Below are 13,494 nucleotides of genomic sequence, written 5' to 3' on the forward strand. Positions count from 1 at the left end.
TTGCCAAGCGACAGCCTCGAAATCAATGATTTACAGATGATCTGCAAAGAGGAGTGGGCCAAAATTCCATCTAACATGTGTGCAAACCTCATCATCAACTACAAAAAACGTCTGACTGCTGTGCTTGCCAACAAGGGTTTTGCCACCAAGTATTAAGTCTTGTTTGCCAACGGGATCAAATACTTATTTCTCTGTGCACAATGCAAATAAATATATATAATTTTGACAATGTGATTTTCTGTTTTTTTTTGTTTTTTTATATATAATCTCTCTCTCACTGGTAAAATTAACCTAGCCTAAAAATTCAAGACTGTTCATGTCTTTGACAGTGGGCAAACTTACAAAATCAGCAAGGGATCAAATACTTATTTCCTTCACTGTATGAACAGTGATGTCAGGAGCAGAGCTGGAATCCCAGGCAGAGTGCCAGAAGCGGCTCTGCTCCGGGACTGCAGCTCTGGGCAAGCCCCTGACATCACTAGGGACACCCCTAGCATCCGCGGAGGGCACTGCGGCAGCATTCGCGGAGGGCACTGCGGCACTATCTAAAAAGGGGCTGCCCAATCTTGACATGTGTGCTAACTGAGCCGCTGGACTGCATTTAGCGACACTTAAACTGGAAAGCTGGATTGTTGAAATAAGCACGTGGAGAAATATCTCCAATTTTAATCCTAGCGCTATTATTATAGTAAAGGCTTTAGCCAGCTTAATGTTTGTTTGATAGATAATGACTAAAATTAGATAAAACTAAGGCTACTTTCACACAGGCGCTATTGTCTATAATAGGGAGCTAATATTAATCTATGAGGCTTATTGAAATTTCTACAGAATGTATCATGTATCTGTATTTCGCACGTTTACAAATCCGTCTGTGAAAGTGGCCAAAGCCGCATTATGTTCTTATTAATAATGTTATATTAGACAGACGTGTTTTATAGCAAATTGCTTAAAGAGGCTCTGTCACCAGATTTTGCAACCCCTATCTGCTATTGCAGCAGATAGGCGCTGCAATGTAGATTACAGTAACGTTTTTATTTTTAAAAAACGAGCATTTTTGGCCAAGTTATGACCATTTTTGTAGTTATGCAAATGAGGCTTGCAAAAGTACAACTGGGCGTGTTGAAAAGTAAAAGTACAACTGGGCGTGTATTATGTGCGTACATCGGGGCGTGTTTACTACTTTTACTAGCTGGGCGTTCTGATGAGAAGTATCATCCACTTCTCTTCAGAACGCCCAGCTTCTGGCAGTGCAGATCTGTGACGTCACTCACAGGTCCTGCATCGTGTCGGCCACATCGGCACCAGAGGCTACAGTTGATTCTGCAGCAGCATCAGCATTTGCAGGTAAGTAGCTACATCGACTTACCTGCAAACGCCGATGCTGCCGAATCATCTGTAGCCTCTGGTGCCGATGTGTCCTCGCTCGTCTGACACGATGCAGGACCTGTGAGTGACGTCACAGCGTGATCTCTCGAGAACACGCAGTGTATCTGCACTGCCAGAAGCTGGGCGTTCTGAAGAGAAGTGGATGATACTTCTCATCAGAACGCCCAGCTAGTAAAAGTAGTAAACACGCCCCGATGTACGCACATAATACACGCCCAGTTGTACTTTTACTTTTCAAGACGCCCAGTTGTACTTTTGCAAGCCTCATTTGCATAAATACAAAAATGGTCATAACTTGGCCAAAAATGCTCGTTTTTTAAAAATAAAAACGTTACTGTAATCTACATTGCAGCGCCGATCTGCTGCAATAGCAGATAGGGGTTGCAAAATCTGGTCACAGAGCCTCTTTAAATATAAATTTCCTAATCCACTATCATTCGAAAAATTACTAATTTTAGCTGTTAGAGCTTTATTACAAAATTTTCCTTCCACCTTCCGAAATTTAAAATACCCACTTAAGCCCCCTGACTACAGATGAATTCTGCCAGTTAAGGGAGTTTTGTCTTATAAAGGTAGCCTGTAAGGTTAGGGTTAAATGTTATGACCGTTGTGACGTCCCAACAGTGACCAGAGGACTTGCACCATTGGTCCATAGGTTTCTGATTGCCAGCAGAGTCCATGGCCTGAACAAACTGTAACGACCAGCAGGTTTGTGGACCCACTGGGTTACGCCACCGTTTTGACTTTGACACTAGGACCCTGTCGTGTGAATAGAGCCCAACGATAAAAACTACAGTTTTGACCCATTTTTCTCAGCCGTTTTGCATAGTTTCCGTTCCAGGCCATGTTTTCATTTTTAACGGCCGATTTTGACCTGTTTTGCATCAGTTTTATTCCCTGTCCGTTTTAAAAATGGATGAATTCCATTTGCCAATTTTTTTGCCATGCACTTCCCCCTGTAGATAATGCCACACAGCGCCCTGTAGATACTGCCACACACTGCCCTCTGTAGATAATGCCAGAGGGCGGTGTGTGGCATTATCTACACACACCGCCCTCTGTCGATGATGCCACACACCGCCCTGTATGTAGTTCCACACAGCCCACAGGGAGGCTGTGTGACGCTACCTAGTGCCATACAGCCCCCTCCAGGTAGAGCAACACAGCCCCCTTGTACATCGCACCCCGGTAGATGGCACACACCCCCCTGTAGATAGCGCCACTGTAGGGGACTGCTCCAGGAGAAGTCTCTGATGTCAGTGTTCATATTGTGATGTCAGGGACTTCTTCTGGAGCGGAATCACCGGCCACAGCGGTGTCAGGGACAGCTGTGACCGGGGATTCCACTTCAGGAGAAGTCCCTGATGTCACTGTCCATATATGGACAGTGACGTCAGAGACTTCTCCTGAAGCGGAATCAGCGGCTGTTGTGGCCGGGGATTCCGCTTCAGGAGTAGGGGACCGCTCCAGGAGAAGTCCTTGACCTCCTACAGGGAGCAAAAAAAAAAAATCTCACATGCACTTCGCACTGTGAGGAGCAGAAGAGAGCGAGTGGCAGAAAGCATGGCTGTCACTCGGATCACATCTAAGTGACAGCCGTGTTTTTTTTACATAGCCCCGTAGACTTCTTGGGAGCCATGTGGCTGGGAGAACGGCCCCAAATAGGGCATGTTCCATTTTTTGACGCCCCGGTTTATTGGGCTGTCAAAAATATCGGCTGTGTGAGTAGCCCCATTTGGGGTCTATTGTTCCTAATGTGTCTGTGTGACAGCCGGTCAAAAAATTGCCATCATACAGCCGAGAATCCCTGTTGTGTGAATAGGACCTTAGGGCCACCAATAAGGGCGTTGTCTAAGCAGCCTCCTCGGTCTTTGCTGTGGGGAGACTGCCAGGTCGCCACTTCTTCTGGCCGACAGATGTGAGCTATGCACAGGTAGATGGTACCTTGACAGATGGGAGCTTGACTGTGGATCACAGATAGTGGAACACCGGCAGGTATCGGGACGCATGCAGATAGCGATAGCGGACTGGATGTTAAAGAGGCTCTGTCACCAGATTTTGCAACCCCTATCTGCTATTGCAGCAGATAGGCGCTGCAATGTAGATTACAGTAACGTTTTTATTTTTAAAAAACGAGCATTTTTGGCCAAGTTATGGCCATTTTTGTATTTATGCAAATGAGGCTTGCAAAAGTACAACTGGGCGTGTTGAAAAGTAAAAGTACAACTGGGCGTGTATTATGTGCGTACATCGGGCCGTTTTTACTTCTTTTACTAGCTGGGCGTTCTGATGAGAAGTATCATCCACTTCTCTTCAGAACGCCCAGCTTCTGGCAGTGCAGATCTGTGACGTCACTCACAGGTCCTGCATCGTGTCGGCCACATCGGCACCAGAGGCTACAGTTGATTCTGCAGCAGCATCAGCGTTTGCAGGTAAGTAGCTACATCGATTTACCTGCAAACGCCGATGCTGCTGCAGAATCATCTGTAGCCTCTGGTGCCGATGTGTCCTCGCTCGTCTGACACGATGCAGGACCTGGGGAAGTGACGTCACAGCGTGATCTCTCGAGAACACGGCTGTGTCTGCACTGCCAGAAGCTGGGCGTTCTGAAGAGAAGTGGATGATACTTCTCGTCAGAACGCCCAGCTAGTAAAAGTAGTAAAAACGCCCCGATGTACGCACATAATACACGCCCAGTTGTACTTTTACTTTTCAACACGCCCAGTTGTACTTTTGCAAGCCTCATTTGCATAAATACAAAAATGGTCATAACTTGGCCAAAAATGCTCGTTTTTAAAAAAATAAAAACGTTACTGTAATCTACATTGCAGCGCCGATCTGCTGCAATAGCAGATAGGGGTTGCAAAATCTGGTGACAGAGCCTCTTTAAATGGTACAGGCTGACCACAGATACCAACAGCGAACTGAATATAAGTTGGTAATGGATAACCGGATGCAGGTTGATAACTGGTAGCAATAGCAGACGATACAGGCCGGTAACTGACAACTGGAGACAGGCTGATAACTGATCAGCAATAGTTTAAATTATAGCTTAATTATTTTAGTTTAGTTAAAAAGCAGACAGGATCAGGTGCATACAGGAACCTGCCTCGATAAGGCCCCATGCACACGGCCATATTTTTCATCCGTAATTACGAACATTCATTTTTATGGGCTACGGCCGCCTTTTCGTATTTTTACGGATGGCTGCACGTGCCGTAGAAATGGTAGAACGTCCTTTTTTTTTTTTCATAATTACGCCACAGATTCCCCCTAGAAGTCTATGGGCGCTTCCGTAATTACGGATGGCTACGGCTATCCTAGATTCGTCCCTGGGTTTTTTTTTGTAGATCCGTAAATACGGATGCATTACGGACACCCTTCCGTATATGCAGATATACAGATTACTACGGATCTGTATTTACGGATGTATGAAAAATACGTGTGCATGGGGCCTAACTCGGGGTTGTTCCAATTCTGCTCAGGCACCTGGGAGGTAGTAAAAGTGTCTTAAAGAGGATCTGTCACTAGTTTATCTAGGAGATATGGCATTACTAATCTAATAGGCCAGCTGTCACACTGATAATACTAGTTAACATTGTGTCCCAAAAAGTTTATTATTTTAAATGTTATGAGCTTTTTTTTCAAAATATGCAAATGAGCCTATACTAGACAAGTGGGTGTCAACACCAGCGATTCTCCTGAGGTGGAGCCTCCTCACAGCCTCTGACGCTGTCCTATCAGCATGAAGCTGCTTCACACAGTGTGAGAGACTGAGGCTGGAGGGAAGGGGGATCACTTCAAATAGCCATATCTCGAGCTGTGGACCACCTTGAACAGCGGTTCTGGTGGCATATGAAAGATCAGATTCTATTCTTTCACCAGGATCACAGTTCTAGCTGTGAAACAACCGGAGATATCAACAAGTTGAAAATTCAGTCGGGAATGGAAGCTGTATACTATATAATCAGACTCGGTTACTTAGCTGAGAACTGTATGCAGATTGGACAGCGTACTACGGAAAACATTACACCGCCCAGAGTGAAAATAAAGAGTTACCGCCCATTTTGCAAGTTTAGCCGAATTAGCATATTTAGAAAAATACTCATAACTAAGCAAATAATAAACGTTTTTAAAAGAAAATAAAAAAAATATCACACTGAAGTTATCATAGGACCTATTAGATTAGTTAGGAGATAGGGAATTAAACTAGTGACAGTTCCTCTGCTAATAGTCCTGGAGAGCACTAGGGAGGATTGGGTGCATTTTGAATTCAGCGCATGCTGGCCATTTAAGAGACGGCCGGGGTACGTACACTAGTGACACAGCACCCACGGGCAGGAGACAGAGGACGTTGGTGGCCTCGGGGAGAGACAGTTTGTGTGCCATGATCTTCCATATAAGAACAGTGACCATTATGACATCACAACATATCAGAATTCTTTTGTTTTCTGAGCCACTTTATTGGTTGGATCTTAAGCAATATTTTGTAAATCCTGCGTGGCTTGTCCAAAAACTTCTGTAACCCAGACATCCAATAATGTTCAAGTATTTCATTTTCAAATGTCTGCATAGATGTCTGTAAGCAAATAGTCCATATTGTTCACACGAACCTCCAATCTCACTTCTTCGGTGGATTCCATAGAGATGGCTTGAGTATCCTGTTACAATACTGGTGAACACTGCCGAAATCTAAGGGTATGTTCACACGCAGTGTTTTCAGGTGTATTTCTGGGCATTTACGCCTCGAAAAACGCCTGAAAAAACGGAAGCTGAACGCCTACAAACATCTGCCCATTAAAATCAATGGGGAAAACAGCATTTAGTTCATATGGAGCATCTTTTTATGCCAGTTTTAAAAAACGGAGTGTAAATAGACGCTCCGTGAAAAGAAGTAGCATGTCATGTCTTGAGGCGGTTTTTGGAGCTGATTTCCCATTGAACACTATGAAAAACACCTCAAAAGAAGCTCCAAATTAAAAGAAGCTTCATTTTCAGCTTCAAAAACGCCTGAAAATCAGAGGCTTTTTGCAGGAGGAAAATCTGCCTCAAAATTCCGTTTGGAATTTTGAGGCAGATTTTGCTCTGCCTGCATGCTGTTTTTAGCTGCGTTTGTCGCCCGAGGCCATTGAGTGCCGCGGGAAAAAAAATGCCACGAAATACACTTTCTCTGCGTAAACGCCTGAAGATAGGGCATATCCCTACTTTTTCCCGCGAGACGGTTTTTCCTTGCGGGAAAAAAACCCCTCCGCCTCCTATTGAAATCAATGGAAGGTATTTTTGGCCGTTTTCCGATGCTGTTTCCGCGTAAAAAAACTCGTCAAAAAACTCTGTGTGAACTCCCCCTTTTCTCTGAAAACCGCTCCGTATATATTTTCAGATGTTTTTAAGTTTGTGTGTGCACATACCCTAAGGTTGAAGGAATGAGCAGAGCACATCGAAGAACTTGTGGAAACGTCCTCAGCAGTACAGCTTGAAGCGGAGATATAGTATGGTAGAAATCCAACATGGAGTAAAACAGTCTGGCAAAGATAGTTCTCTGGGGCAAAAGACTGGAACAAGTCACAATACTCAAGCAATGTTTGGATAGGCTCAAACAGGAAGCAAATGTGTTAACTAATAAATATCCAAGAGCACCGATATTTATCTTTTACCAAAGATTCATAAAAATCTTAAGAAACCTCCAGGACGACCGATCGTCTCTGGAATTAATTCAATTCTTCAACCGTTGGCAATCTATGTCGATTCCTTTTTACAAAAAATTGTTTTCAAACTAACGAATTGTCTACAAGATACCACAGATTTTTTACAAACAATTGCAAATCACAAAATTAATGATAATACTCTACTTTGCACTCTAGATATTAAAAGTCTGTACATTAATATTCCTTACAACGAAGGCAAGATAGCTACAACACACAAATTAAGTTAAGATATTCCCCTCCGCAACGAAAAAATTAGGTTTATCATGTCCTTGTTAGACATTGTTATAACTAAAAATTATTTTCGTTTTGATATCGACTACTACTTGCAGCTGAAGGGGACTCCCATAGGGTCCTCTGCCGCTCCGGGTTATGCCAATATCTTTATGGCTTTTTTCTAATTCCTTTATGCTCCCCTCAAGGAGAACATTGGACTATGGCTTCATTACATCGATGATGTTTTCCTATTATGGAATAGTAATAATGAAAATCTTAAGAAATTTGTGCTATATATCAACGAATACCATATTCTAATTGAATTCTCACTTGAATGCAACTCTAACAAGAGACATTGTCTTGACGTAGAAATGAAAAAAAAAGTCGATAACCAATTAATGACTATTCCTGTCGGTCGGTTTTGAGTATAGTGTAATCTATTGAGTCGTGAGTGCACATTCACTGCAAACATTTAAAGGAATCCCTAAAGCACAATGATAAAAAATATCTTGTACATAAAAATAAAATTATCGATAAACTCACTGAAAGAGGCTACAAAGGAAAAAGATGGAAAGAATAGGATGTGTGATCAATAAATTTGAAATTGATGATTTACCGAAACGAAAAAATAAAAACAAAGCGCAAAAATCCATGTTCATCTCTACCTACGATAGCCATTCAAATATGATAAAAGAACACAAATAAATATTGGGAAATGATGAAATATGTGCCAAAATAAGGCCGTCTATTACGTGAAAAAACAATATTCGTTTACCGTAAAGGTAAATCCCTATCTAATCAATACGAGCGTATTTAAAAGAGAAACTTTCTTGAATACTTCTAAAATGGGAACATATCCAAGTCTATCGTGCCCAATTTGATATGATCTCCTTTGATGATGGAACTACAATCACCCTACCAAAAGTTCTAAAATTACCATTGAGGGTTATTACAAAAAAGTCATCCATCTGTTAAAATGTCTGTGCGGTAAAGTTTACATAGGTCAGACCATTCGTCTTGCTAAGACGCGTATTAATGAACATCGATCAGCAATCAAAACTTTCAAACAAAAAACGAAGGATCAAACAAATTTACTGAAGGATAAACCAAAAAAGAAACATGGTGAAACTCATGTAGCCAAGCATGTCTTTGAAATTAAACAAAGCTTCTGAATTAAAATGGTGCGTTCTTGACGTGATAGAGGGCAATGATGAAGAACACATTAGAACGAAGCTACTCCATTGGATATATACATTAAAAAGTGTTAGTCCAAGAGGCCTTAAAGGGGTTTTCCCATCAGAGACATTAATGACATATTCACGGGATATGTCATAAATATAAGATAGATGCGGGTCCCACCTCTGGGACCCTCACCTATCTCTCGAACGGGCCCCCCTAAACCCTGTTCTTTGTCAGTTCTCGCTGCCTCCCGGCCACGTCCTGGTTATATGGTCAGGAGTTATGAAAACAGCGTAGCTCGCTGAGCTACGCTGTTTCCGTAACTCCCATAGTAGTGAATGGCACTTACGGAAGCAGCGTAGAACGCGAGCTACGCTGTTTCCGTAACTACCATTCATTTTTTGGGGACTTAACGGAAACAACGTAGCTCAACGAGATACACTGTTTTCATAACTCCCGACCATCTAACCTTTTTCATGGTTGGAATTCAGCCGCAACAGAGCAGCAGAACGGGGTTTAGAGGGCCCCATTCTGGAGATAGGTGCGGGTCCCACATCTCCACAGGAAATGTCATAAATGTCAGATAGATGTCATAAAGGTCCCTCGTGGGAAAACCCCTTTAACTGGTTCCCGACCGCTGGCTGTATTTTTACGGCCAGCGTCCTTAAAACCCGCGCCATAGACCATTTACGGCACGGGTTTTAACTTGCTGCCCGAGCAATCGGGCAGCTGAATGTCGGGTCTCCGGCTGTCAGTGACTGCCGGGGACCCTGAGGGGAGGATAGAAGCATCTTTCGCTGCTTCTGTCTTCTTCGATGTCTTTTTACACAGCGCTCAATGAACGCTGTGTATATGAATAGAGGCAGCAGCAGCGGCGCTGTCTCTATTCCTCCCGATGATCATGTGACTGGTCACATGATCGCCGGGTGCCGTTACTGACAGACTGCTGCTGGGTCTTACAAGACCCAGCACAGCCCTATTAGTGACAATCGTCACTATGAGAGGGCTGATTTCCCCTGTAACTGGGGCTGCTGTGCAGCTCCAGTTACAGTGGAAAAACATGGTGTAAAAGAAAGAAAAAAAATATATAAAGTTCCCCAAAGGTCTTTTTTGACCTTTGGGGGACAGACCATAGTGATAAAAAAATAGTAACGTAAAGTGCAAAAAAAAAATATATAATAAATACACATAAAATACCCACCCCAAAAAAAAAACGTTCCCCCCGCAAAAAAAATAGTCGGCCTTATTAATCTTGAAATAAAAAACATTATTATTGCTTTTCTATAGCACAACTTCATAACCTCATTCACCTAATGCATTTATGATATCATCTGAAATAGATATACAAATAATGAACATAACTTCTATCCTTGGTTGTATATGATTATTTGCTGTTCTATTTCTACAATCAGAATATATCAATACGTCGAAGCCAAATTAAAAAGATCTTACACTTATTTTCTATATTTTATACAGTTTCAGCAATTAAAAATGACTATAAAAACTGTAGCTTAACGTCCCTTCTACGTATAATCATATATAGAGGATACGATCGATCTACTATGTAAAAAAATAAATACATTTGCTTAAATATAAAACGCAACATGAAAACGTAACTCTAGGAAAATTCAATCTATATAATAATTTTTTCGATAGAATCCCACTATTCTCAATGCCTGTTTTTATAGTTTTTAAGTTCATACACGTTGAATAATGTTTTATTGATACTTACGTTTTGTAGTCGATTCTGGTACCGCAGCATAAACTATTTAAACTGTTGACGGGTGTGACCACGCATGCTTGAGAAAGGGGGCGGTTCCCCAAAAAGTTGCACCAGGCGTAGTGAGACGCCACTCTATCCACCATACTACACGTCTAGTCTCTGCCGTCTTGTCCGTGAAAGGATGAACCGGGAAATGAAAGCTTGAAACCGGACCGTTGAATGGACTCTTTCACACTGGGTGATATAATTCACTATAATTTTGTTAGGATCAAACATTGTTTTTGACAGCTTGAAGCGGAGATATAGTATAGTAGAAATCCAACATGGAGTAAGAACAGTCTGGCAGGAGACTGGAACAAGTCACAATACTCAAGCAATGTTTGGATAACCCACATGGTCTGGAATAGGCCCAAACAGGAAGCAAGATGGTTCCCATTCCACACAACATTCGCCATCTTGATTAAGGGCAAGTAAAAGGGCAAATGAGGCTCCTCCGGTGGTGAGAAGTGAAACTGCAGCACATTTCTCAAAGTGTCAAACAGCAGCCACTAGTGGTCAAATTGCAGAAAACAACAGAATTCTGACACGTGACCATTGTAAAATCACAACATTAGGCCCTATTTACACGAGCGTATTTCACGTCCGTGTTACGCGTGTTAAAACAACGGACATCACACGGACCTATGCAATTCAATGGGGCCATTCAGACATGCAGTGTTTGTCACGCAGCGTGTGTTCACTGCATGAAACTCACTGCATGTCCTATACTGCGTTTTCTGCGCAGCATGCACCCATTAAAGTCAATGGGTGCATGAAAATCACGGACAGCACACGGACGCTCATCCATGTGCCATGCGTTTTTCAAGCAACAGTTCCTAAAGAAATAATGAGGGGGAAAAAACACCTTCAGTTTATTTTGCGGACGTAAACAACGCGTGACATACGGATGACATACCCGCGTAAAAAGCACAGACATGCACTGTACACGGGACGTCACACGGAACTGCAATGCAGGAAAAACTGTGCTTTTTACGTGCGCAAAACGGACACGTTCGTGTGATTAAGGCCTTAACAATTGTGTCAATACAAAAAAGATGATTGTGACATCACAACAGTAACGGTATGTTCACACGCAGTGACCAAAAACATCTGAAAATACGGAGCTGTTTTCAGATGAAAACAGCTCCTGATTTTCAGACGTTTTTGTAGCAACTCGCGTTTTTCGTGGCGTATTTTACGGACGTTATTGGAGCTGTTTTTCAATGGTGTCAATGAAAAACTTCTCCAAAAACGTCCCAAGAAGTGACATGCACTTCTTTTTCGCGGGTGTCTTTTTACGCGCCACATTTTGACAGCAACGCATAAAATAACACCTCGTGGGAACAGAACACCGTAAAACCCATTGAAAGCAATGGGCAGATGTTTGTAGGCGTAATGGAGACGTTTTTTCCGGCGTAATTCGAGGCTTAAAATGCCCGAAAACAGTGCGTGTGAACATACCCTAAGGCTGGGTTCACACGACCTATTTTCAGGCGTAAACGAGGCATATTATGCCTCGATTTACACCTGAAAATACTGCTCCAATACGTCGGCAAACATCTGCCCATTCATTTGAATAGGTTTGCCGACGTACTGTGCCGGCGACCTGTCATTTTACGCGTCGCTGTCAAAAGACGATGCGCAAAATGACTGCCTCGTCAAAGACGTGCAGGACACTTCTTTGGACGTAATTGGAGCCGTTTTTCATTGAATCCAATGAAGAACAGCTCCGAATTACGGGCGTCAAAGACGCCTCACAAATGCGCCTCACAAAATTTTTAGGCAGGTTAAAAAAATAATAGAAGCATTAATATTTTTTTTTATCAATAAACAAATTACAAAGTGGATAAACAGAAGAAAAATCTAAATCAAATCAATATTTGGTGTGACCACCCTTTGCCTTAAAAACAGCATCAATTCTTCTAGTTACACTTGCACAAACTCACAAAGATCCTAATTTTATTAGTGGTATTAGTAAAAGGTTGCGGGGCTGTGACAACGGCTCATTCATTTCCATGATAAAGAGCTTGTTAATAGCTGATACTGTAGTACTAGGAATGTGGATCTAATAAACACTTCATTAACCCATTCACTGTCAGTCTTCAATGTGCGCCATTCCCCCTGCTATTTTGTGCTGTGTCCCTTGAAACAGAATGGAACTTAGATCACCATACAACCCTATGGTTCAGTGAAATTACAACAGATGTATGCCCTCCCTCAGATTTGCATAATTTCCCATGAGGCATTACCTTGAACTCTCCCTAAGTTTAATAGATGTCCCACTTAAGGTATACCAGAAAGAGATTGAAGCACTCATGAGATTGAAGTGATCTGGAACATTGCATTCTGGTTACTTCTGCTACTTGTGGGGACGGGAGAACTTTGCTCTATAACTATAAGTGCTTATTATGAGTCAACTCATTTTCTGTGAATAAATAAGATAACAGACAATTGAAGGTCACTCTACTGGATGGTCGATCCAGAAAATCATCAGTTTAAATTATTACTGCAAACCTTGTCCAAACATAGTGGAGACTCATTCACGACATCAACGGTGGTCCTGTCTAAGGTGAAGATGCCCTTTAAGTTGAAGCTCCTTGCACTGCTCAGTATATTGACGCACTAAAGGAGTGTCACAGACAAACTTTGAGCCTAGTTAAATTCATTGGCCCCATGGTGCTGATTCAGGGGCGGTAACCTACCTACCGATAACACTAGTTAGGAATAACAAGAAAAAGAAAAAACTCCCGGTGGAGGCGTTCCTGTGTTCGTTCTGTTGAAGTGGAAACTTCAAATGGTGAAGACAACTAGAGTTTCAGGAAAATAAAACCTTTTATTAAAACCCCACCACACAGAGAGTTAAAAGCAGTAAAAAAAAAAAAAAACTGCAACATATTTTAACCCTGTACTATGGACTTCATCAGGCATATAAAACTAGTTATTCATCTGGGTACCAACACTCAGCATGCATCATATGCAGTGGCGGATTAAGTAGACAATAGGCCCTGCTCCCCTTCTCCAACGCCGCCCTGCCGTGCCGTAACTAATGCACTACCTTTTTGTGCAAGCATCAACAATTGGGTATTATGATTCCCCTTGTCAAAGGGCTATGTCCCTACATACTGACAGTTTCACACTGTGCAGAGACTCATCCTCCTGACAAGGGGAATGGTAACACCCATTTGTCTATCAGTCCTGGACTGCACAAAGACTTTTTGTGAAATCCAAGGATTTCCCATTATAAACAGG

The sequence above is a fragment of the Rhinoderma darwinii genome, chromosome 11, assembly GCF_050947455.1.
Source record: "Rhinoderma darwinii isolate aRhiDar2 chromosome 11, aRhiDar2.hap1, whole genome shotgun sequence".
Classification (NCBI taxonomy): Eukaryota; Metazoa; Chordata; class Amphibia; order Anura; family Rhinodermatidae; genus Rhinoderma; species Rhinoderma darwinii.